We start from the raw sequence: 26965 nt of genomic DNA, 5'->3' as shown, positions 1-26965 counted from the left end.
TAAGAAATAAAAAATAAAGGATTGTAAGCTGACAAAGTTCTTGCAATCTGTGATGTCAACCAAGGGTTGCCTCGCCAAACAAAACAAAACAAAACAAAAACCTAGACTCACCCTAGGTTTCTTGAATCAAGATTTCCTAGGGGAAAGCCCAAGCATCTCTGTTTAAATTCTTAAAAATTTTGACATAACTTTAAAGGTACAGAAAAGATGCAAGAATTATACAAAGAATTACTGAATAGCCTCGTCTACATGACTTAAATGTTAACATTTTGCTATATTTGCATTCTCTTTCTCAACACACACACACACACAACACACACATATATGCCTCTTTGTGTGTAAGTTTTTTCTGAACTATTTAAGAGAAAGTTATAGACCAAGACATGATGCCTCTTTACCCTTAAATATCCTTGTTTCTAAAAACCAGGGCTCATATAATGATCAAAATCAAGCAGTTAACATCAATAAATACTATTATTTAATTTGAAAACTTTTTCCAGATTTTGCCAATGGTTCAACAATGTTTTTAATAGAAAAACTAAACCCAGGGACTTGTATTCCATTGTTCTGTCCCATTAGCTTCTCTTAACCTGGAATAGTTCCCAAGGCTTTGTTTATTTGTCATGAGATTGGCACCATTAAAGAGTACAGGTCAGAGAGTTTGCGATGTGTCCCTCAATTTGAGTATGTCTTGATTCCTCATGATTGGATTCGGGTTATGCACTCTGGGCCGCCTGCATGCCAAGAGGCAATGATGTGTCCTTTTCTATGCATTATGTCTGATGGCTCCTGCAGTTGACGGGTTCCATTCCTGACAATGGTAATTTTGGTCATCGGTTAAGATGGTTCCTGCCAGGTTTCTCCACTATACAGTGATTTTACCCTTTGTAATTAATAAGTATCTCGTAGAGACTTCGAGACAATATTAGTCCTCACCAGCTTTGGCATTCATTGATGGATACTCTGTACTTTTAATAAGGCTTCCAGAGGATTCCGATGTGTCTGCCTGGCCTGGTTTGAGGACCAGGGCTTAAGGACCTCTGCGGTCACTGGACAGCGAGCTTTTTGAGGGTGGTGCTTTGTCCCCCAGGCAGTCCCAGAATTTGGCCTGGTGTCCGGTTTCAGTAGGTGTTCAATACGTGGGGAAAAAGGAAGCCAGAGGGAACTGAGTCTTTTCTCTGGGCTGCGTGTCATCATCAGTAAAATGGGGGAGGATACCAGTTATACCAGCGATGTTTTTATTGTATAAGTTTCCACTCCTCCAGTGAGATGGTAATTCCATTTTATGATGCTTTATTCAACATGGGAGACTGGGGTCGTATGGGTCTTGGGAAAAAAGGGACTGAGCTGTATTATATAGCTCAATACATGCCACGAGAAATGAAGGTTCCAATTAGTTTATTCATTTAGCTTCACTCAATAAATTTTTATTGCACACCTTGCATGTGCCACGCACTGCCACAGGTGTTGGGAACACAGCAGTAACAAGGTGGGCATGTCGCCTCGTGATGCTAAGAACTCTAACTCTTCTGTGAATGAATCTGATCAATCTCTTGGCGACGGGCAAGAACAGACCAGCAGAAATGGCCTCTGCCCATCTCAGGTTACTCCTGGTACAGACAAGGACTGAGCAAACACCTCTCAGGAGACTTGGGCAAAGTCGTGTGCACATTGTATGTAAAGGAGCCTCTCAGTTACACAGACACCTGCACAATTCAGAGTTGCTTGTGAAATTAGTCTCTGGCATTGCTCATCTGAACTTTTTATGTATTTGTGTTGTGGAAAACTCATTTTGCACTGTTTTCAAAGGAATGAATCTGATCAGAACCCAGTTTATTTCTCAAACCAGCCTAGAGTGAAAGCCAAGATCAACTTTGATACTTTCTGATTCACAAGTAAATTCAAGCCGCTTATATACAGATGAACTTTCCAGAATAAAATTAGTGAGATCATAATAGTGAGTTATCACAGTGATGATATATACATTATAATTAAGATGAGTAAATGAATGTCCTGCAGTAAACAGAACAAATACAATTTCCTAAAACAAACAAAATAGCAAGGAAATGCAATTCTCCATAAACAACCATGCAAAACAAGCATAGCCGAGATTAAGGGTTACATTCCAGGAGAGATGATAATAAGGCTTTTAGAATTTATAAACAAACATCACACACGGGAGAATTTTTGCAAACAAGTTAGCCTAGTCTGAGTTGACAAGATAGAGAGTAAGGATTTGTCAAACTGGTTAGCGTTTATATCTTTGAGTGTCTTTGAGGTACTTGATTTATAAATGTCCATCTTCCGGGATAACTTCGTAATAAGACATAACTGTAAGCTCAGTGCTTTGTATTCTCAAAATACTCATGTCAGCGGTTTTCTCATTTTCTTAAGATCTACCAAAACTATGGTCTTTGCTTTTTCAATGATACTCTTAACTCAAGCTGAATATAAGAATGTAGAGTGTACTGTTTTTGTTTCTACGCATCACATTTATCAATATGTAGATCTTTTCCTTCTTAAGCCCCCAGTACTCTGCTGATCAGTGGAGACTCCCTATGAAACTGTTCATCATAATTCATGCCAAGGCGATATGACTTAAGACGGGCAACTTTTTGGGGGGTCCTTGGTTTTCCACCTGTGGTCTCTGTCCACTGCTCCTTTGCTTCTCTGTCTGGTTCAGTCTGACTCATTCTTCAAGGGCATTTCTCTTTGAAATCTTCCTCAGCCATGCCGGGGCGGACTAACCTTTCCAACCACTCTGCTCCCGCAAGGACCATGTTATATGCGGACACACCCGTCTCTCCAGCTACTGTATTTGTAGAGAATAGCCTATCTTATTCATTTTTGTGTCCACGGTCCATAGCACAATTCATGGCACACAGGAAGTGCTTGGTAAAAGTTAACCGAACAAATGAAACAACCAATGGATAAGGAAAAAGGATTTCAGGGAAAAACAGTTGTCTGAATCAGTGATGGTAGAATAAGTGATCAGGTGTGCATCACTCGTTGGTGGCGTTAGTGGGGACAGAAAGACTCCCAGCCCTGCCTGGAGCCCCGCCTCAGCACCGCCTCCCCGCCTCAGAAGCGAGGGCCTCTTGACCACACCCTCAGAGACTGGAGTCCTGGAGCCACCGTCGCTGGGGCGAGAGAATGCAGCTGCTTCCTGCCTTGGTTCCTCAGTATCTCCTGAGATCATGCTCCCCTCCGCCAGCAGAAATTCCCTGGAAATTCACGGCACTATCAAACCTACAGCACAGAATCAGAAGTCAGGTATAACATACCAACGTCACATTTACTTAAACGTGGCAGGTGAGCTCCATGAATTTACCTGATTTCCCTACGGAAACCCTTCTAAAAAGACAGGAAAAACCTACAAACCTTTAAGTCCGAAGAATGCCAAGGGGAGAAAATAGTAGGCAAGAGACTTAAACACACCTTCAGAAGAAATAACTGAAGAAGAGGGGTAGCTGGTGTAGCAGAGAAGAGAAATTTATAACAGTGCCTACAGAGAGCGAGCTAGGGAGGAACGGGCCAGTTTTGTGGGCCAGAGAGTATCTGAAGCACGTGTGAACTATGAGCCCAGATCACTTTTGTTGTTCTGAGATGATTGTCTTGATCTTTTTTTTTTTCTTTTTTTTCTTTTAAGGGAACTAATTATTCAGCTGCCCTAAACCTACCCTGTCTGGTTAAGATGATAATACACTGATAGCCTGCATTACCTGCATTAGAGCTTCAAAGTTCTCCCAACGCATTGTAATCTTCCCAACGTTGCTTCCTATGTAGTTTTTGCCTGACCCTTGGACCTCACTCTGCGGTGGGCAGGTAAGGTTGGAAATGGGCTCAGAAAGGTTTGTCTGTCTGGTTAACTTGGTCCAAGAACTCTTGTTTTCAACCCTTGGAAAGACAGGCATTAATGACTCTCACTGCACCGAGTCTTTTGGGCAGTCACGACTGGCGTCCTCTGGCTGTCGGTGTGGGATCCGTACTCATGACAGGCCTCGGCGGGCCAGGAGCACGAAGCGATGTGCCTGCCCAACGAAGCCCGTTCACGTGCAAAGAGCTGCCTTCTGATGAAGGGTCCACCAGAGGCCAACAAGTGGAAGCCTCCTCTGGGAAGGGGGAGCCCACTGTGTTAGGGGGCGTGACAGGGGACGGTAGCTGAGTGGGCGGCCTCAGTTAGTGGAAGAACCTCTGATGAGTTTCGACTCCCTGAGAACACGCTCTGTCTGGACTCCCACCTCTCTGCAACCTGTTGTCCACCTCTGGCTGGCTCTACAGATGACGGTGCCTCGCGGACATAATTTCAGCAGTTGGAGGGCTGCGGGGAAGGATGGTGGATACCAGGACATGTCCCTATAGGTTATGAAGTCTGGGTGGGGCTGTTCTGGTTCATTCGGTTTCCCTGAGGGAAAACGCAGGTCTGGGGTTCTAGACTGGATTTTTTAGAACATTTTTAGGTTTGCAGAGAAATCGAGCCTAAAGCACAGGGGTCCCGTGTACCCCCATGGGTTCCGCTGTCATTGACATCTTGCCTTAGGGTATACTCGTTATAACTGCTGAGCCCACGCTGATACGTTAGTATGAACTGAAGTCGAGCTGACGTTGGGCTTTGCTGTCTGTGCCGTGTGGTTCCATGGGTGTGGACGGATGACACAGTACCGTACAGAATGGTCTCTCTGTTCCGAGAGTCCTCTGTGCTCCATCCACTCGTCCCTCTCCCCATCGCATCTATCACCATTATGAGATGGGATATTACAGGTGCTGTTACAGCCGAGAACGCTAACCCTTTGTCTTTTTTTCTGTGAAACAGAGTGATGGTTGCATCTACGTCGTGTCACAGTGAGTCTTAGGGGACTAGCACACAGGAACATGTGGGAGCTTCTAAAAGCCACCCGAGGGGCTGTGATGTGTCCTCCTCCTCCCCCTCCCTGGCAACTGGAGACTAAGATTCAGTAGGTGAGCAGCGAGGTGTTTGGGCATCGGTTATGAAAACGTTTCCTGGGCCACTCTGGTGCGCCCGGGCGGGGGTTCGCTGTGTGGCATCTCAGTGCAGCTGTGCTGCTTCCAGGACAGGGTGTGACCCCCGGAGACCCTCTGCCTGAGGAATGCTGCAAGGTGGGGTGTCCTGGAGGGCCCCGGGAGAGGGGAGTGCCCTTGTCCTCGAACTGGTACCCATGTGAAGGCTTTTCCCTTTTCCAGAAACCACACTTCTCCTTTCCACCCCTGCCGTGCCTGCTCAGGGAGGCCCTGCCACAGTGTTTCGCGCTGAGGTGATGGTCAAGGAGAGCGTGGCAGGCACTGGGTGCTGGGCGCAGGCTGCCTGCCAAGCTCAGGACGATGGAGCAGGAGCTCACGTTGGTGTAGGTTTTCCAGGAGAGTCTGCTTTCCCAAAGGAAAAAGAATCACTCAGATGAGTCTGACACCCTCCTGAGTCTTTTACAGGCCCCGCTCTGACTGGGAACACTGGCTCCCTGCCTTCTATTCCAGCCTGAGGCCAAGAGGGCCCCCAAAGAGAGGATTCTAGACTGGGCAGCTTCAGAAATACACATTCAAGAGCTGCCTTGGTGGCACTTCCCAAAGCAGACATTGTGCCTGGGTCAGCCGATCCAGGTCTCTGCGCCTTCGTATGTCCAAGGTTCCGTGGCTGGGTCCCGCAGGGCCCTCCACACATGACAGGGAGTTGACGTCTTTGTCTGCTCACTCCCCATCTCATCCCTGGAGTCCTGAGCTGCATGGGCAGTGACCGCCCCAGTGGGAAACAACCAGCTTGGTGTAAGTTTCGTCTGGAACTCTCCTGCCCAAGGAGTAACCCGGTCCAGAAGATTCCCTGGCAGGAGCATGGGTCCGATCCTACCAGGCGCGTCTTTGCCACACGGGGCCCCGAGAGTCACTTCTCCTGCCGCTCACAGCTGGGTTCTCTGCACTGTCCCGTCAAGGGCTCAGGCATGCGCCGTCGCCAGGGCCCGCAGTGCGGAGACGCCTTTGGAGCCTTCGCTGTTTCCACGGAGGAGGCAGTGTCAGCGCAGGCCTGGAGTCCATCTAGGCAAGTTCACTGAGGGACCAGGAAGAGTCCTCATCAAAGAGTCCTTGTCCTAAGAAAGGAGTGAACGGTTTGGTGACAACAGGCCCCTCCAGAGGGACAGGATGTACTGACCACACCTTGATGTGTGTTTATCACAGTGGCCTGTGGTCTGGCCCGAGATCCAGGCCTGAGGATGTGCGCTGAGCCCATGCTCACCTTGTTCCTCAGTAGGCACAGGATGTGACATGCTGAATTCCAAGACCGGATGTGCTGTATGTCAGCAGGGACGGTGTCTTGTTCACTGTCCACCCTTGCATTTTCAATGCCAGTGCCAGCTCTGTGGTAGACAACTGACATATTTTGCAGAATGACTATAACCCATGTGTGTAAGTCAATAATATAGGAAATCTCAAAGGTCCAACAAGGCAAATATTTAGCAAGTAAATGAGTTTTAATCGCAGTCACAGGAAAGACAGGAAGCAACCACAAAGAAAAGAAATGTGAGAGCAAGAGACCAATCACCCAGATAGCCCTCAGCATGGAGGACGTGGTTTTTCCCGTCTAAAGACAGGAAGGCCTGTAACCGCCGGCCACACTCGAGAGGGCTTAGCCAGCATCTGGCGTTCTGCTGAGTGTGTTTGACTTGGAGAGGGCTCCACTGCCAGCAATTCTTGCAGTTGAAGAATTTGTGCAGTAGGCAGAACGGGAGCAAAAGGGAGTTTGTGAAGGCTGTGCAGTTGAGGCTTAGAGGTTTTCGTGCATTAAAGATCGAAACGTGAGAATTTGCAGATAAGGACATACAGCTTTCTCTGCAGTTCGGACGGGTGCTCTGCAACACCCATGGGTGTGAAGGGAGCAGACCAGCAGGGCTGACGTGGCTGCAGGACAGCAGAATCAGGATGTGGAGCTTGGCGGAAGAGCCCAGTCATGTGCAAGACCAGGCCAGAGAGGATAGCATCCGAGCTACACTGGCGACGCGCCCCTGTGCTTTGTGACATTTCTGTTCGACATCTGCTTCCTTCTTTTCGTCCCTTGAAAGGCATCCACTGAACATTGACAGGCGAATACATACCTTGTCTTCTAAGGAGCTCTCAGTAAATTTAGTTTTCCTTTACAGAACAACTTTGTCAAATCTCAAACTTGTTTTTTGTTGTTGTTGTTTGTTGTTGTTGTTCTTGGTTTTCTTTTCCTTTTCAGTTGGGACCATCTGCAGACGATCCCTACCTGAAGAGGTGCTTTGTTAACCTGTCACTGACAGAGACTTGGAAAACACCCAAGTTTAATTACAGCAACAAGACAAGGCTTTGGGAAGGACGAGCGAGAAGAATGACAAAAGAAACTCATGGCACAGGTGATGGTTTTGGAATTTGCCTGTAGAATGTGATGATGTTTGTGATGAGTTATTTTAAAAGAAGCTAGGGAGCAAAGATTTGTATTTATTAAACCAATGAATCGGGAGTGAAGCCTCAGAATTTTTTGTTGTTGCTTTTGGTTTTATTGTTACTTACTTTTTTGAAATGGTTTCTGATTTATAGACCAATTGCAAGAATAGTACAAAGAATATATATCCTTCATCCAGAGTCCCCAACTGTTAACACTTTACCACATTTGCTGTATTGCTTTCCCTTTCCTTTTCTTCCTTTCTTTCTTCCTTCCTCCCTCCCTTCCTGCCTTTGTCCTTCCTCCTTTTCTCTCTCTGCCTCTCTCTATCTGTCTCTGTGCACATACATATTTCCATAGCAAACGACTAGTGTAGATTGTTTATTGGCTGGGGACGGGGCGTTAGGTGAGGTGGTGGGCATTGGGGGGAATGCTGATGGAAATTATGGGGAGCATGAATGCCCCTGGAAATTTATTGCTTTGCCTCATTATTTACAAGTATGTATCTCTACTGAGGGAAGTTACCTGACTTATTTTTTGCCATGGACTTTAGGATTCCTCATGTTTGTTTTTATTGGAATGGAAACGCTGCGGTGGTTTGTGGGATCGAAGGCTGTTGGTTCTTCTGAAGATATCTAAAAAGGGAGGAATGTAGGGGTTTTGTTTTGCGTATTATTTAATAAGCTCAATCCTGTGGGTTTTGCATTCTTTTGGTTTTTATGAGGATGGAGTTTACAGACGTTTCTCTGGGAGGGAAGCTGAGAGTGTGAAGAGGTGAGAAATGGAGCTGTTTACAATGCAGTGCCACCTCGTTTAAAAGGACCAGTCCTGGTTATAGAATCGTGAAAATAAAGACAAGGCTGGGACATGATGGTTTTCTAAATATATTTCCATATTGAGTGTAAAGCTTAATTACTTTTAGCCTGGCTCTTGAAGCCTCAACAAAGAGTGCACGGGTAACATAATTATTATGATTTTAAACATGAAAAATTATCTCTCTAAGTAGTATTTACTCTTCTGTGTGCTCTGGAGGCCCTCCCAGTTGATGTCAGCAAGATGAATCACACATTTAACGTTGTTTCTCAGACTCTCTCTCAGTTTCATGCAACTGGACCTTTCTTTTTCAGAAAAAGAAATGAGTCATTCAAATACAGATAGGGGAAAATTTGTGCAGTAGGCAGATGGATTTTTTAAGATGGAAACCATGAAAAAATGGGATTGGATGCAAAAGCCATGGCTAGGCTGAACTGGTTGGTTGTCTGAGGGTGTGAGTGAACTGAGGGGCTCTGTGAGAGAGGGAAGGAAAGTGAGGGATGACACATGTCACCGACAAGGACTAAGTGGTGTGGAAAAAGAGGGAACGTGATGCCACTTGGCTGGCAGGAGGTGAATGTTTCTTCTGCGGTAGCCTTTGACCCAGTACTGAATAGTTTATTGTCTTTAGCTGTCTGGGTCACCACTGTCTCACAGTCCTCCAGACCAGCACAGTACTGTTACCGGATACTTCACAGCAATGATGTAAGGATGAATAACGTTCTTCGAAGGTGTCAAAAGACATTCTTTCTTTTGGTAATAGTGGTGGAGTCATTCCGACCAATCATCTCACTGAAAATAACCACCCAAAAATGAAATGACATTTAACAAGTTCCTCAAAAAGCACTACAGAGGTAATTAGATAATGAGGAAATTACTGGATCAAAACTCAAAAAGAGATAAAAATCCAGAGAAGCAAGGTTGGTATTTGGGACTGCTTTGACCAGGGGGCAACTGAAAATCTGAAATACACACGCTCAGAGAGTGAGCAGCACTTTTCCAGTCTCGTGAGATCCGGGGACTCGAAGTTGGAGCTCTGGGCCACCAAGATAACACTTCCTACGCTTTGGTCCCAGGTTCAGCAGAGCTGCTTATCCTAGAGATAAGGCTGAAATGCCAGCAAAATAGCTCTTGTGTAACTATGGCCCAGTTCTGGGTCATCTGGGTGGCCAAGAAAATGTGACATCCTGAACCTGAGCAAAGGATAATGAATTGATGGTGTCCCAGGATGGGGCAGAGGTGAAAGAAAATTAAATCTAAAGAAAAATAACATCATCTTAGATTTCAAAATATTTCCACAAATAAGTTAAAAATACAATGCCAAGCACGTAGTTAAAAAATGTAGGCACATGAAGCTACAGTCACCTGTGAAAGAACGAGGGAAAACAAGAGGTAACACACACACTCATAAGAATATAAGATATGGGAATTATCAGTGCGACTGTATAGAAACTGTGCTTACTATTTTCAAGAAGAGAAACAGTGAGCTTGAAAAATTTCGTAGATTATGGAAACCATAAAAAGCGACAGTGTAGATTTGAATAAGAACAAAATAAACTCTTGAACTTAAAAATCTAATAACTAAAAAAGCTCAATGGATAGATTTAATGGCAAATTACAGTTGAAGAGAAAATTGGTAGACTATAAGATTGGTCAGAAGAAAATACACAACACAAAGCATATAAAGGCAAAAGGTAATACACATAAGACACACAGAAAGTGTAAGTGGAAGGCTGAACATATGTCCAATTAGACAGTCAAAAGGAGCAGAGTCTAAGAGTCTTGAGCATAAGCAATATTTGCTAAAATAATTGCTGATGATTTTCCTAAAAGTCAGACTGTCTGTCTGTCTCTCTTTATATATATATTTCCATATCTTAAGGAATCCTAGTCGGGATAAATATAAAAGACATATCATAGTATAATTGTAGGCCATCAAATCCTTAAAACTACCAGAGAGAAAAAGAAAGATTACTTTGAAATACAATAGTTAGACTGATAATTGAATTATCAAGAGCAACAATGAAAGTAGGAAGATGGAATATCTTCATTATACTGGAAAAAAAAAAACTGCCAACACAGACTGCCAGTAAAAACATCTTTCAAGTATGAAGGTGAAATAAAGACATTTTCAGACAAAAACAAAGAGAGTCGTTACCAGCAGACTGTTGATTAAGGAAATAGTTAAGAATATTCTTCAGGCAGACAGAAAATAATCTTAGAAGGAAGGTTAAAGACACAAGAGATATCTAGAGCAAAAGAAAATATAAAGATATGAGCAAATCCAAATGACATTTCTTTTATAAAATAATAATATTTGTGGGGTGCATCTGTGTGTGTGTATGTTGTCAGTCTGTGTGTCTGTGTGTCTGTCTGTCTATCTATCTATCTATCTATCAGCATAGGACAACAAAAATCTTTACACTGGGAAGGAGGGAAAAGGATTTTAAGTGTCTGTGATCCTTATATTGTCCAAAAGGAGGTAAAAGTACCAATTATCATTAGGCTTTGGTAAGTCCAGGATTCATGTTGTAGTTTCCAAAGTAACAACTTTCAAATTAAGAGAGTCATAAAATGAAATGACAAAAATGGAATGATAAAAAAATGAAATACTAGAAAATAGTCGATCTAAAAGAAAGCAAGAAAAAGGAGAACAGGAACACAGAGTGGGATAAATAAAAAGCATATTGTAAGAAAGCAGAGTGAAAGTCCAACATATTAGTCATTACATTAAATATAAATAGACTGAATACTTCAGTTAAAAGACAGATTCCTGGATTGATTACACATTAAAGCCAAATTATATTCTGTTCTTAAGGCATAAGTTAAAATGTAAGGATAAAAATTTTGAAAATAAAAGAATGAAAATATTATACTCTATAAGCAGTAGCCAGAGGACAGCTGGTAAATCTATTAACACCAGACAAACTTGGCCTTAAAGCAAAAAAAAAAAAAAAAAAAATTACTGGCAATTAAGAGTTATTCCTTATTGATTAGGAATTCAAACTATCAGGAAGACAGATTCATTTAAAATCTATATGCATCTAATTAAATGTCCTCAAAATATTTTAAGGAAAAAGTGACCAGAGGAACTGGACAGAGATTTAAGTGAATCCACAGTCTCGCTGGAATTTTATAACAGATTTCTCTTAGAAATCGATACATCAGGCAGGCAAAATATCTGTCAGGCTATAAAAGATTTCAAAAACACAGTTAAAAACTGGACACACCAACATAAGAATATACCTAGTTTTCAAATATACGTTGAGCAGTCACAAAAATTTGGCCATGAAGCAAGTTTCAACAATTTCAAAGGATTAAAATGACAGAGAATGTAACGTGACCACAGTTCAAAACAAAAAGATAACTGGAAAATCACACGTTTAAAAATTAAGAAAAATATCGAAATAACCCAGAAGTTAAAAAAAATTCTCAACAAAAATACCATATTTTTCCCCCAAAACACGTGGAATGTAGCAAAAACGACAAAGGGAAATCTTCACCTTAAAATGTTATGTTAGGAAAGAATAGAGGCTAAAAAATCTCAATGAACTAAGTGTTTATTGCAAGAAATTAGAAAGAGAAAAACAATAAAAGTAAAGAAAGTAGAGGAAGGAAGGAATAGAAACCAGAGCAGAAAATACCGAGATAAAAAACAAAACACAGATGAACGAAGCCAATAGTTGTGCTTTTTGAAAAGATGAATGAAACTGATAAACCATGGGTGAGACTGATGAATAAAAAACTGGAAGAATGTACAAATATCAATAATGGAAATAAAAAATGGGGACACATAGGCTGAGGTTTAACGGACGAGAGTGAGTTAGGAGGTGACGAAGGGGAAGGGGCGTCCCGGTCAGCCAGGACGGCCTACACCAAGGATAAAGGCTCAGGCCAGGGCTGCTCACTGCCACGAGCAGGTGGAGTACAAGGCGGCCGTGGGAAATGGCAGGATGAGAGCCAGACCAGGCAGAGGGTCCAGATTGGGAAGGGTAAGCTGAGGGATTTGGGCTTTGTCTTGAGGACCAAGGGGGACCACTGGAGGACTGACTGTAAGGCAGGGAAGATTGAATGACACATATTCCCTTTAGGGAATGACACATGACACATATTCCCTTTTGGGAATGACACATGATACATATTCCCTTTAGGCTGCCAGTCCTGGCTACAGTTTGGGGACTGAGCAGGAGATGGGGTGGGACCTGGAGCACGGAAGGCCAGTGAAAAGGCAGACGCGAAAAGGATGTGGCCCAAACCAAGTCATTGACATTGGGAATGGAGAAGGAGGGGCAGGATCAGACCCATCCTGGGGTGAAATCTGAGGACAGAGGACAGCTCTTGGAAATACCAATATTTAAGGGGTGGAGGGCTAATGAGGAATCTACACACAGGGTAGAGAAGAAGAAAAAACAACTGCCAAAGAAGGAAAGAATTTTGAGAGGTAGTAAAACTCAGCGTTCTGTGTTACGTGTGTCTTTTTTGGTCATCGAAACATCATTGGCGACTTTAGAAAGACTTTGGAAAAGAGTCTAGTTTCTGTGGATTGTACGTAAATGGAGCAGAGTGCCTGGAGTCAAGGCAGGAACATGGCTGGGAGCTTAGCTGTGACAGGAAGGAGAGAGCACAGCTTCAGAAGAGCAATGAGAGATCACAGACCTTTTAAAAGGCCGTGGTTTCCCCTGTCGTTCGGTGTACTCTCCACCTGAAAAATCAAGATCGGTAACTCGCTTTATATGACTAAAATTTTCCAGCTATGTTGATTCAGGTTGTTCTTTTTTTCCTCCCTCTTATTAAATACCAGTAGGGAAATATTTTTAACCCTGACCTCACGATTATTCTTTATTTCACTTTATTTACCACGTAAGAAGATGGGGGGACATGTTTTTAAGAATGGCAAAAGGCAAAGAGATAAATTTAAAGGGTCATCATAACTGTTTCTGCCAAGGAAGTCTACGAAGTGTTTAAATCGGGAAAGGCCAGTTCACATGTCAGACTGGCCTTTCTAAATTTCAGTCTCCCCCCTGATAACATGTTGTAACTGAAAGATGCCCAAACAGCTGTTTTCTGTTATATGGATTTAGTTCCAAAGGTTTCTTCATATGCTGCTCACAGACAAATAATCCCCAAGGAGCTTCAGGGGCCAATAATTTTCATTTTTATCATTGCATACGAAACTATTTCAGGCTGTTTTATGTTAGATTAGTTTTGTTTCTGAACAGCATTATTATTAAAAGTAGATCTTAACACCTTGCCAGGCACATTTTAACAACTAAGTCTTCTGCCTCATGGTAAAAAATATATATTCATTCTTTTTGTGGCTGTCAAATCATTTATTAATTTTCTGTGGTCATCGCGAATCCCTCTTTCTCAACCAAATCACATCCCATTGATCTGTGGAGTCCCTCACCAGAGATCTCAGATTGCCCAAATCTGAGGTGCGTTCCGACCTCAGATTTGGGCAATCTGAGATCTCTGGTGAGGGACTCCACCTATTAACAAAAGTCTAATGTTTTCTTGGTGGACTGAGGCTCCAAGAACGAAATAGTAAAGTGGAAAACAACTGGAAACAGCACTATCTAGTTAGACTGGTGAAAATTAATACACACAAGCCTTCGTTACAGTTTATCTGGGCGGTGGGAAGAGAGAACTTACATACACTTGTCACTCGGCAGACCTCTGACCCCGCGGGAGGAGCCGCTCTCTGTGTCCCGGATGAGAAGCGGTGCCACTTGTGCCCCCACCCCCATGACCTCAGCGGGCAGAGGGAAAAGCTCCTCCTGACCGGTAACAGGTCAGCCAATGGGAATCCGCCAGAACCAGCCAATGAGAAGCCACAACACTTTGCACCTTCGGCTTCCTCCAATAGAAACTTTGTTTACAACAGCCCCTCACAAGTCCACAAGAGAGCGTTTCTCATTTCTCTGGCCTTGGGGGTGGTTTGCCATTGAACTGCATGTCTTAAATTGCAATTCTTTGCTCTTGAGTCAAACCATTTTGCTAGAGAAATATGTGGCTGTCAATTTGCTTAAGGTCATCAGACTCAATAGTGCTTTAAATCTTACATTGTTATGTCTTACAGCCATTCTTTAAGTCAGAACTTACTGTGAATAATGGCTTGTAAAATAAGATGTCCTGGGATCTGAAGCACTGACTCAAAAAATGGAAAGGAGTCTCTGCTGACCACTGGACAGGCACTGAGCAGTTTATTCACAGCATAACCTTCCTGGGGCCTGGACCCTAGAGTGTTATCCAGTAACTTCCTCTGTGACCATCATGGGTCTTTTTGCTCATAGGAAACAAAGGCAGGAGAGATGGGGAGATGGCTGTCGGGTGCCTTCCAGGTCTAACATCAGATGTTAACTATAGAATGCAGAGATTGAGCAGTTCAAGTTCTTTGTCCCCCCCAATAGAAATACATGCAGTTTTTGCTGCAAGTAGAGATGAGGGGCAGGTAAAGAGTCTTCTCTCAGTTTTGTGTTTTCACAGTTGAAACAAATGATTGAAATGTTGACGGTCTAAAGGAGAAGATCTAAAAATAATGAAAAGATAGTTTTAAAGAAATCTGTGGTGTTTCTGTGGAAACCTCAGGACAGCTCTTACTTTCAGTCTTCATGGGAATGAAGAGATATGATTCAAAGTGATATGAGAACAGGAGGAGGCTTTCTATATCCCTATGCTCCATTTTAGCTCTTGGAAAGAGCTTGCTAACCCAAAGGTCCCTGAGGTATGGGGCATACTGCAACAGGGAAGACTTTATTTGTTGAGGGTTGGAGTTTATCTTTGGGGATCTCATTCTTCATTGACTGCTACCCCCCGTTTTTGAACTCCTTTCTTTCTGAGCATCAAGCACCTTTGATGCAGCCCTCCACCCCCCCACCTACGATGCACCCAAGCCATCACTGCAGTACCCCTGGGCTGGTGGCTCCTTTTCATCTTATCACAGCAGAAGCTCACAGTCCTGTATCCCTTTCCTGCTCTGCTCGCTCTGTGCTAGATGCCACCAGCTCATCAGACCTACAATCCAGACCTCTGGGCACTGGAGCCAACAAGCATCTCGTCGAGGTCAGCAGAGAACAAAACTCTACTTGTTTTCAAAACTGCCTTTATTTTAAAAATTTCCCCTAAAACGCAACCAGACATAATTCACTCTCCTCAAAGCAGGCTTCCGTTCTTGAGCAGGCATGCCAAATGGTCTCCGAGGATGCCAAACGGTCTCGACTGCAAAGCCGAGGCATTGTCCCAACCTGTTACACCTCGTGGGGTGAGTCGATGGGTCTGGGCGGCAGGATCTTGGCTGAATCCTTCCCAAGGACCAAGTCAAGGCTAGAACGAGGCTCTTCATCTATCCCGATGCCACATCCCAGTTCCTGTCAGTGTTTTGTGAAAGCTGTATACGCTTTGGACCAACACTGAAATAAAGCCACATTTAAACAGTAAATATTTGCTCATTCTCTCCTTTCCCCATAGTCTAAATCATGTTCTTTCTTTGAGCTTCAGTGAACCTTCCTTTGGGCCTCCTCCACGAAGCTTTCTCTGAACTCTGTCTGCATTTCTCTCTTCTCTGTCTTCCTCAAGCCATCCTCTTCTCTCAGGGACTGTTCTCCATTGCCAGCTGTGCTAGCTTGTTCTGGGTCAACTTGGTTAAGCTCGGAGCTACGGTCACGTGAATCCTTTCCCTGGGTTAGAATTGGCCAAAAGAGATTGTCACGAGATTCGGAAGGCCAGGTGCGAAGCGGTGGTCATTACTCTTAAGTTTATTGTGGTCACATCTGCCAACAGATGCAGAGCTGTCCAGCGGCTCCCAGCTTGTGATGGATCTTCTCCATTCTGTGTCCAGCTTGTCTTCCCAGCTACTGACCTGGTTAAGCAAGAGTGGTTCTGAGGCCACCATTAGGCGGTGGACCCGCAGAGGTGGAAGCCTTGGAGGCACGGCTTCCTGGGCACCCCTCCATGAGTTTCTTTGCAGTCTCACTTGGGGCTCCCCTCCCTTGGCTTCTTAGGTTTCCCTGTGAGCTGTGACTTTTTTCTGTCTGTCTTTCTTCCTTTCTTTTTTTCTTCCTTTCTTCCTTCCTCTCTCTCTCTCTCTCTCTCTCTTCTTTTCTTTCTTCTTCTCAAGTACAAGGCCACAGACGCCTCTCTCTCTCTCTCTCTCTCTCTCTCAACCAGAACAAGTGGTCTAGCTGGTGATACTTCTTTGATCCTCCAATTTTGCCTTCCAAGCCTTCACTCCATGAGCATCTCCCATATTAGTCAGGTTAATTCCTATTACATCTTCATCCCTGAAACATGGCTTTGCTTCCTTGACTGAACCTTGACTGACACACCAGCAGATCCTCCCAGACAGTCTTTGAGCCTCCTGAGTGTGGGCCATGTGTTATGCTTCTTTGAACTCCTTCATGGTGCCCAGGACGGTGCTAGAGATAAGTAGATACTTAGTGCTGGTTGTGGATTGATAGGCTGGGAAAAAAGTCCCTGCAAATACTTTTGGATAAATGACCCACCCACTGCTTCCTCTCTCCCAGAGTTGGATGACGGAGAGTCCAGATACTGTAGGAACCCATTGGTAGATTCCCGGGCATGAAGCGATTTAGACGTCAGCATTTCTGTGTGGTGATCCACCATCATTTTTGAGGGCTTTGTCACAGGAAAATGGACTGCGAAGTGATGATCGAGCCCATTTGCTTTTTCCCTCTCTGCCCAGCTGACTAGCTTTCAGAGGCAGCCTTTTTCCAGAAGCTTCCTTCGAAGGATGGGAAACTCAGGGGAAACCAGTGTTCAGTAGAGCTCAAGGCTCTTGTTTCATAGACAGATAGTCAGAAATATTAACTACATATGAGGAACAGTACGTGGGCTCCTGGAATTCTAGAAGTCCATGTGTTCATGGAATATGCAAGTCTTTCTAGGAGGCAAGACCAGCCCTGGAAGCCTGGTAGCCCAGCGGATAAGCCATACAAGTCAAGTGCGGTCTTCACTCATTGCTTCCCTCTTCCCTTCTTTCCTTTCTATCATAAACATGTTTTGAAGCCTTATAATTGCAAAGTTACATACCAGGCACTGACAAAATAGAGAAGGCAACCTAGTGGCAACGTCAAAAGCCCTGTAAAATAGTGATTGTGAGTTCGAATTTGTTTCATCTTCATATTGGGGAATCTTGGGAACTCGAGTGGGGCTGTCCCTCCAGAGAATATTTGCACTTGCTCCTGCTAGGATTCGGGGCACTGCAGTGTCTTCAGGCTGCCAGATGTAATGCAGGAATCTCCAGTTCCTCTTTCCACCTAGTGACAGGTGCAAGGCTCTGTTTTCATTGCAGAGTCATGTCACCTCTCGCTCTCATGTCACCCCTCCCTGCTTGGTACTTTTGTTTAAAGCTCATGGCTCCCTGCTCTGATTGCAGCTCAAAGACTTTTTAAAAAAGTAGTAAATATTGTCCTTGCTGATTCCCCTTGCTTCCTACAGCTCAGCTATACCAAAAAAAAAAAAAAAAGTATAAAGTCCATTTTATTTGAGATCCAGCTCTGTAGAAGGAGGGGTCTGAGCACTGTGGGTAGAGTCCCATCTCTTACTCTCTGCAGGGCTGTTTCCCTGGATAACTCAGCTGGATTGCGTCCATAGGGTAAGTTTACCCTCTTTGCCATATTTTTTTTTAGCATCAGTACTGAACTATAATTATACACTGATGATGTATAAATGGATACTGTGGATGAAGAAAGACACTTTCAGAGCCCATTCTATTAAGCATTCTTGAAATTGCTCAGTAAATGTCACAGAGTAGGACTTAAAAAGTTTTCAACAAGCTAAACCCAGAAATAGTATGTACTGTCTGGTTTATTTTGTGCCTGTTTCCTTCTAGGGCAGATTCTAGATTGTCCTGAGGCCAAATATTTTTAACTTCAAAGTGTTCCATGTTGGAACCAACTATAGAAAGTTGACATTGAGAATTAGATTTCTCACCCACTAGTCTGGGAAGGGAAGTCCTATTTACGCGTAAAAGCAGTGAATAAGCTGTAGCCAGTCCGTTTTCCAGAGATGCTCTGAAGTGTTCAGGACGTGCCAGGCAGAGCAGATCATGAAGTTGCAAAGCCGGTGTTCATATAAGTTAGGGAAAGATAACATGAGGAAGGGGGTGTAGTTTTTAGCATTTTCCATTTTTCCCCTTTGTAAAGGGCTTCCAAATTCCTTTACATAGTGATTGTTCTCAGCTTGAAAACTTGCTAAACACAAGTCTCAGTAAATAAGCATTGCCTGGAATAAGGGCTATCAAAGGTGCCACCCCAAATCTGGAAGGCTCTAAAGATAACTAGATGATTAGGCAACATGGGTCTCAATATTCTCATTGTATGATCACCACAATCAATTATACCTCAGTCAAGCTATAAAAAGAGAGAAAAATCTGAATTATAGATGCCCCAAAGAGGAAGAAATTCAGCTCTTGTGATTAGTTGCTTTGTGAGAGTTAAATGATGGGATAATAATTGATTAGGTTAGTTTAGAATAGAAATAATTTTTCTGCATTTTGTTTAAAGCTGTGTGATTTCACATGATTTATATGAAATGATTTAAAAATCCGTACTTCTCTTTCTGGATAATGTTCCTGGAACTAAATTATTGTTATTACTACTATTTTAATTTTTATTGTATATAAATGTTTTATTTTTGTATTCTATGCAAAATATACATATATACAGTTGGAGAAAAACCTTTTGACTTTCTTTGAAACACTACATCTTCTCTTGCAGACAAATATATCTCACACTGTTGGATCAATCTGTACGAGAATGCTCAAGGCATCTTTAGAGGATCAGACTGTTTTTTTCCTTTTGTTTAAAGTATGTTTATTTAGCAACTGTGTGCTCCGTTGAATATTTTACAAACCTTATGTTACTGTGGAGATCCGAATGGAAAAGATTAAACATGAATAATGAGTGATGCTGACTATGCTCCATACCCTTAAAACATATGTTCCGATGCAACAAAAATTTTGATATATTTTTAGAGGCAAACTTGAAAATTTTAGTCGGCTATACTGAGGCCTTTCATCAATTTTGGAAAAGTCTTTGCCACTATATCTTCAGATACTGCTTTAGCCTTACTTTTTTTTTTCTCTTTGTTTTGGGACTCTAATCACATGCGTGTTAGACGTTTTCACCATATCCCATATACTTTGTGCTTTTTTTTGGTATTTTCATTTCTTTTCTTTCCCTTCTGATTTAGATTGGATATTTTCTGCTGAACCGTCTTCCAGTTTACTAATCTTCTCTTCTTCTGGGTCTAATCTATTAAACCACCTATTGAGCTCTTAATATCTGTTATTATAGTTCAGTTTTAGAATATCCATTTGATCTTTATAGGTTCCACTTCTCTGGTGAAGTTTTCCAGCCTGTCACATGTTTTCTGAACTTATTAATAACAGTTATCTTAAATGCCATATCTGATAACTCCGATAGCTGGATCTCCTGTGGGTGTTTTTCTATACTCTTTTTTTTCTCTTGTTCTTTAGTCACTTGGTTTTCTTTCATAGTATGCCTGGTAAGCGTTTATGGAATGCCCAGCATTGTGTATGAGAAATTACAGAGGCTCTGGGCAATGTCGTCTTTTTTCAGAGAGATATTATTTTCACATCTGGCAAGCAGCTGGAGTAGGGGCAGGTCACTTAAATCCAATCTTGGATTGAGCTGACTAGAGGCTGGTTTCAGTTCTCATGAGACTTGGTTTCTTTGTGGTTCACTCATATCTCAGGGTGTCCCAAATGAAAGCCTGAGTGGGCCTTGACCCTCAATTTTTGTCTCGATAGCACCACGAGACTTCTGAAAGTTCTGTGTGACTTCTTAGTCTCTTAGGCACTGCTTAAAAACTAGTAAATGACTTAGGGGGGAAAGATGGCAAACATCAGTCTCTGTTCTCCATCATCCCTTTTCTCTAGGATGCTGGGGCCTCAAGCAATAGGTGCCTAAGGGACCCCTGGATTCTAACTTTGAGTTCTCTTGTTTTGTGAGATTGCCATAAGATCTGCTTAGCTTCTCATTCCCTTAGCTGCCACTTTCTCCTTGGTTTTTCAGATCTTTGAACAACATTGTTTATAAATTAGCAATTTTTTAAAAAAGAAAAGTGATATATAATGTCGGGCTCATCGATATGTTTTCTTTTTCTTCAGGATCTTAGCCCCTCAAGTTCTGGCCACCTTGGCAGCACCCAAGTGCCTTCAAACGGATTCTTTTTGTATTTTATTCTACTTTCTAATCATAATTGGTGGGAAGTTTTATCTGTTATAAGTTAGTTCATCCAAACCAGAATCAGAAATCTTGTCAACTCAGTCTTCACTCATTCGTATTATGTGCTTACTATGTGACTTTACTTCCATTATGGATATAAAGAGGGTAAAACAAAGTCTCTGGCTGCTGCTATTGGTCTGTACTTCAGACCAATAAGTAGATAATAATAACACAATGGAAATAAGTAATTGTTATAAAAGTGAAATTAAGTACATAGTGTGACATGGTAGCACAAGGGAAAGTGCGCTTAGTTCTAAGACCTGAGTCAGAGAAAGCTTCACGGAAGAAGCGATGCCGCAGTTGAGTCTCGAATGATAATTAGGGGATCACTGGATGGAGCGAAATGCCTTTGAGGTTCCGCTTCGAATTCTGACCGGCTCGAATAGGAGAATTGCCTGAGTCCTCTGCTTAGCTAGTCTGTCTCTTCTTAGCCGAAATGCTCATTTTCTGCTCATGTGGATATTCTAATACTAGAGAATTACCGAAATATGCTTTCGGTCAATAATGGATTGACTTCTTTATTCACTGTCATGTGTTGTCTTGGATCAAGAACGACACACTCCCGTAATCTCAGGGAAATTGAAGATGGAACTCTGAATCTTGACTTTAGGCCCTCTCCTACCTGGATTACTCCTTTTCCTAGGTCACCATTTCTGTTGGTGGTTCTACCTTTCCAGTTGCGCAGTTTGGAAAGCCTTGAATCATCTTTCGCTTGCTTTCATTCTTTAAATATGTCCTTTTACCGAGATTTTCTTTTCTTTTCTTTTTTTTTTTTACATAAGGTTCTCTGGTTTCTCCTCTTGGACCCTAGTCACCATGCATGTATAAAGACGACATCTTCCTATAAGGTCTCTGTGACTCTATTTTCTCCAATCTGCTTGCATACTACTTTCAGATTAATTTTCTCAAACCAGGGCTTTCCTTATGTCATTTTTCTGACCCTAAATCTATATAGGCTTCCTATTGCCTCTCATATAAGGTCTACTTCTTTGTTGGATGTCGAAGAATTGCCATACTCTGGTCCATCCTACTCATCTAATCTTGTTTTCTATTACTCTTAAACCTGGATTTTCTGTATTAAGGTGGGAAGACCTAACTGTGGACATTCAAATAGGATTTGGATGAGCTATCCTATTTGTAGCTTCCCTTCGTGGTTAGGGTGTAGTGAAATAGCTGTAGATATAATTCATTGCCTTTCTTCTATTTTCTACTACGAGTTAACTAATTTGATGAATATATGCTGGGTTTTGGTAAGGAACAGATTTAGGTGTCACACTTATTTCTAAGAGTTTTTGTGCATAGGTGTTCACCTAGGATGGTCAGACTGCAAACTGGTAGGTGCTATCCTTCTCGTCTTGAGATGAGATGAATATTTGAAGATAAATTTAGAAAACTATTTTCCTTTTACCTCTCTTGATAAATGTTCAAACTGTTGTGGGTACGAACAACTTATATTGATCAGAGCAGTGCAGAATCGGGCAGAGGTTGGAACATATGTTCAGATTTCCACGTATGTTGGAAGTCATATTCCCATTTCTTATGTACTAGATAAGCATAATAAAGTGTAACGACATATTTTTCTAATATTCCGTGGGTCAGGTTAAACTGTATTTTTTATTCAGCTATGTAGCCCAGGGTTGGCAAGTCTACGTAACAGACATCTAAGGAATGACAGTCCTGGTAGCATGAACACGCCCAGCCAGGTTCCTCATTCTCTTCCGTGAATGCCGTGTTCAGGTCGCCCTCTGACTCTGTCCGTGCCACCCCCACTTTGTACCTCACACCTTCACAGCTTATCCGACTCCTTCCCATTCCTGACGACCAAGCTTGATCCAACTTTTGTATGAAATTTTCTCAATTATTTTTGACTCTTTTCGAAACTCCCTTTTCATTTACAATTAGTTCCTGATGGTTTAGTGTTTAGATCATCTCCAAAGACGGATGCTGTGGTTGTCTTTAGTGCTTTTCGCCCAGTACTTCTGGTTCTCTACTATTCTGAGCACATGGTAGGATATCACTTCCCTGCCCACTTAAAGTGAGGTGTAGCCATGTAACTTACTTTGGCTGATGAAATGTGAGTGCAGTTGACATGTGTAATTTCTAGTCGGAAGCGTGAAAAGACTGTGAGGTAGTCTCCACATGCCTCTTACCCACTGGCAGTACAGTCAGTAATTGGAGGTGGTGGCTGGTCTATTAGCCTTGGCTACTGAGTTACTGACTGTAGGAGAGTGGGGCCCCCTACTGGTCTGTGTTAGACATGAACAAGAAATGAACCTTCGTTTAAACCCTCAAGGTTTTGGGATCTTTTGTTACTGCAGTGTAGCATGTTGCCTATCCTGACTGATTCAGGTTACTCCTCATCTCTCATGGTGCAGAAACCAAAATGTTTATACTTTGAAATTGATTGTGGGGAGGCCGAAGAATAAACTTATTTGAATTCTGCTACAGATTGAATATGTATATATTTTTTATTAGGCTGTTGTTTGAATTCTTTTTGTTAGACTGAATTGTAGATTGAACTCTTTTTGTTAGATCTCTTTAGAGGTCCTGGAGTTTCAGATGAAGAATGAGATTATATGCCATGGAATGATAGGACTCTGTATAAACTTTTCTCCAAAAGAAGGCCCTGAGGGAATCAGTGTTCTTATAGTTCTAATAATTAATATCAGGGATCTTAGTTAAAGGAAAGATTGATGCAAGGAAATTTGTGAGGTTGCTACTTTATAAATTCCCCCAAAGCTTGTCGTCAGTCTAGATCACAGGGGAAGGATCCACAAATATTTGTGTAGGTGGCTGGAAACCATGGACCGTAGTCTGATGAGCTGTGGTGTTTCTTTGGACTTGGACACATCTTGGCTCCTGTTATCATGGCACCCCTCCAGGACTTAACTCTCAGTCCGTCAGCTTTCCCTGGATACCAGATGCTTCATCTCCAGTCCAGGGCCTCTGGGGGAACAGACTCTGGTGCTTCCTGTAGAGTTGCAGCTTCCTTTTATTTGGAGAAAGTAGGACTTACTGGTGAATTGTGGGCTAAATTGCTTAATTTCCTTTTTGGAAAGGCTCTTCTGCAGGTTAATTTATAGATCCCCTGAGTCTCAGTGAATGCCCTGGGCTTTCTGACATGTTTTGTTGTTAAGTCCTGTCCTGGGAGATACCGGGTTAGTACTGAGGCTGTTATACCCATCATTGCTATAAAGGTGCTGCAGCCGACAAAGGTGTCTATGTTACTATGGTGAGTGCTAAAAATGCTGGGAAACTCTCCGCTCTGCTGTCACTTCCACAGTTTGGTCCCCTCCAGTGTCATGTGGATCTGCTCATTCCCATGGTCACAGCCATGGTCAAAATCTCAGTCTCATTAAGCCTACACTACTGATATGTGCTCGCTGGCTAGCCTTCCTGCCTCCACTGCGCTCTTTCGGCTCCCTTGTCCAGGAGCTCATATGGACTGCTAGACAGATCTCTTTGGGCTGCAATTAACTATCTAACTTAGGAAGGTGAGTCATCTAAAACCTAAGGACAGGAAAATGGCTGGGTCTCAGGATTAACTGGAACCCAGAGACTTAGAAGCCAAAGAGAATCTCTCTTTCTCCTCCCTGCTCATCATGCAACATTCTCCTCTGCTCAGCAAGCCGGAACGTCAGCGTGCACATCGTGGGAACCATGGCCGCCCAGTCAGGAGCTCCACGTCTAACAGCTGGAGCCCCGGGAGAGGGAAACATATTTGCCCCTGGGAATCATGTGGATGGGGGTGGGGTGGTCGGAAACAGTTTGCAGAAGAAGAGTGTGTACTTGTCCGATGAACAGTAGGTGACCGTTACCCCAACCAGTAACCTGACCCATCATGGCCCAGCCTCCTCCTGTTGGCGCGTTTCTGTTCCTCGTCCCCTCTTGTCCTCGTGACTCGTCTCCCCGATGCAGGACGGATAGACTGCACCCTCTTTCAGGTCATCCCGCCGCTCTCAGTGTGAAAGCGATGCTGAGACAGAAAGCTGGATCCAGGCCACCTTACGGGTGTTTGGCTGCTCAAGTGCTCATCCCACCTGAGCTGCTTTCTGCTCAGGTCCTAAGTCCTGGTCCAATAGGCTGTGACCTGAAAGCAGAGCGGGCCTTCTGTATCAAACGCAGAGCACGGGACACGGCTGCTTATCCAGGAAGGTGGGCTGGGGCCACGCTCCCAGAACAGGGCTGCTTCTTGGCGGGGTCGTGGACTTCTCCCACAGTGGGTGCGTGACTCAGGGCAGGGGGTGTAGGAAGCCGCATGTGACAGGCATGAGTATTAATTTTTGTTTCTTGTCTTATAGATAGGCATATTCTTGAGCAAGATACAGGGTTTTGACTCTGATGAGTTGAATTGGAGCTAAACATAAACTTTGAAAAGAGAATATGCCAGGGGAGGGATCCCAGGCTGAGCCAGATTGGCCCGGAATGTAATTCCTTCCTTCCTTCCTTCCTTCCTTCCTTCCTTCCTTCCTTCTTACTCCCACATTTACTGAATATCCATAATATGCCAGGCATTGTTCTAGATTCTGAATCAGACACAGAAGTGAACAAAATACAGTCACTGCTCTCGAATATCTCATAGTCTTCTGAATCTTTTCAAGGGAACAACCTGAGAAGTACTTAAAGCTGCATAAAGTATAAAGATATCTGAAGAGCTCACAGAATGCTTAGGAAGATGGCTTCCTGGCTCATCATTCCTTTTTCCCCATACTTCTCTGTTCAAGGTCCAGGCCTAGAAAGACACAAGACCCCTGGGTCAGAGACACAGGACTTTATTACTCACAGCAACAGCAGTAGCCAGTCTATCAGCATTTTTTTTTTGCACTAGTCTCAATTCTCACAGGGCATTGCCAAGAGGGCCAGATGACACCCATACCCATGGTGGCTTGCGTTATGGGAGAGGATCTCAAGTTTAGAGAACCCAGATCTTTTACAATGGGCAACCTGCTGGCCCTTTTCTCCAAAAGGAGATCTTATCTCTGTTTTCCAAGGCCGTTTGATACACACGGAGAATTCTCCTCCAACGGTCTTTCCCTCCTGCTCTCGTCTCAGTCCATATAAAAATACGGTAGCTAATGAGTCGAAAGTGAGATGTAAGTGGATGTCCCCTCTACGGACGGAAGAGCCGGGTATTGTCCCTGCCCTACTAGTTATCCTTCTGTACCGTCTCCTCCTTACTCTCCGTCCTGGTTCCATACTCTGTGCAGCCCGAGGTACAAGCCTTGGCATTGACCGAGTCCTGGGCACTAGTTTTAGATCCATTTATCGAGAGCTGGAGGCTGGCAAACTACAGCCAAATCCATCATGCAGTTTGCTTTTGCACACCTTTGGAGCTAGGAATGATTTTTAAATTTAAAAGAAAAAGTGTATAAGACAGAGACAGTCCACAAAGCCGAAAATATTTACTTTCTTGAGCTTTGTAGGAAAAGTTTGCCAAGTCCCATTCTAGGAGAAACTGAGTCACCTTATCGAGAAAAGGTGACTGTTTAGAAAAACAGCAGCTACACCATCCCAGAATGGGCGGAAGTGCCAGAGGCCCAGACAAGCATGCTACCTTTTCATTCTTTGGGGGTCCTGCTTACCACCTTGGTAGAAAGCAGATCCTTACATTTTAGGAGGTGCAGATCTCTCAGGTTATAAAAGTATACACACATACACAATATATAGATGTACTGTTGTAAATTCAAACAGAAAATGTGAAGAAGAAAATGTGAATTTTTGTTCCAATTACGATATGTGATTTCAACACACGAGGAGCCTTGGCTCATCTTCGTGTCCCTGTTAAGGGTAGCTGCAGCGTCCGTTAGGATTTGGACGATGTTCTCAGATCTGGGGAATGAATTGCCGAGTGCCAGGAAAATAATACTGAAGCGTCTGTGCATGAGTGGAGCTAGCTGGACAGCTGCTCAAACGAATTTCCTCTGTGTAGTCAACCATCTCAGCTCTGTAGAAATTCTCTCCTCTCAAAGTCATCTTGGAGTCCCTGCGTCCTCAGAGTCCTGCAGTCTCATTTTTCAAACCTCTCTATTGTCATAAAGATCCAAGATTTCTGCTCGTCCCTCGTATCGATTGAAACATGCTCTCAGAAATATTGAAGATTGAAAATAAGCTCGAGAACATTGGTATTTACTTTAAAATGACTACAGGGTACTTTTCTTCTTCCAGGCTCTTTCTGGGGTTGACTTCAGCCTCTAACCTTGGCCTTGGGCTGTGGCAAGCAGTTGAGTGATGTACAGCACAGGAGGCTGGACTTAAGGAAGTCAGATTTTGACTGAACCAACCATGCCACCAAATAGTTCCAGGTAGGTCCTAGAGTAATCAGGGGGATCACTTCGTAGATCATATATATGTCTAACCGTTGTGCTGTACACCTGAAACTCATCTATAAAAAAAAAGAGTGCTACCCAAAGTGGAAACTTTAAGAACGGTAGTTTGCCACTTGAAAGCAAAATAGCAGTTTTAAATCAGAATATGCTAT

The 26965-nt window shown here is 43.2% G+C and overlaps 1 long non-coding RNA gene across 1 annotated transcript; it reads left to right on the top strand.

Moving 5' to 3' along the window:
• Positions 1–4811: 4811 nt before the first annotated feature.
• On the top strand, positions 4812–26758 carry LOC120611450 (uncharacterized). The gene is made up of 3 exons (XR_005655210.1): positions 4812–4959; positions 7223–7376; positions 26653–26758. It is a non-coding gene; the product is annotated as an uncharacterized LOC120611450 (long non-coding RNA).
• The last annotated feature ends 207 nt before the right edge of the window (positions 26759–26965 follow it).

The sequence above is a fragment of the Pteropus medius genome, unplaced genomic scaffold (assembly GCF_902729225.1).
Source record: "Pteropus medius unplaced genomic scaffold, Ma_sr-lr_union100, whole genome shotgun sequence".
Classification (NCBI taxonomy): Eukaryota; Metazoa; Chordata; class Mammalia; order Chiroptera; family Pteropodidae; genus Pteropus; species Pteropus medius.
The sequence above is the reverse complement of the archived record's forward strand: the minus strand, read 5'-3'. Positions and strand labels throughout refer to the sequence as shown.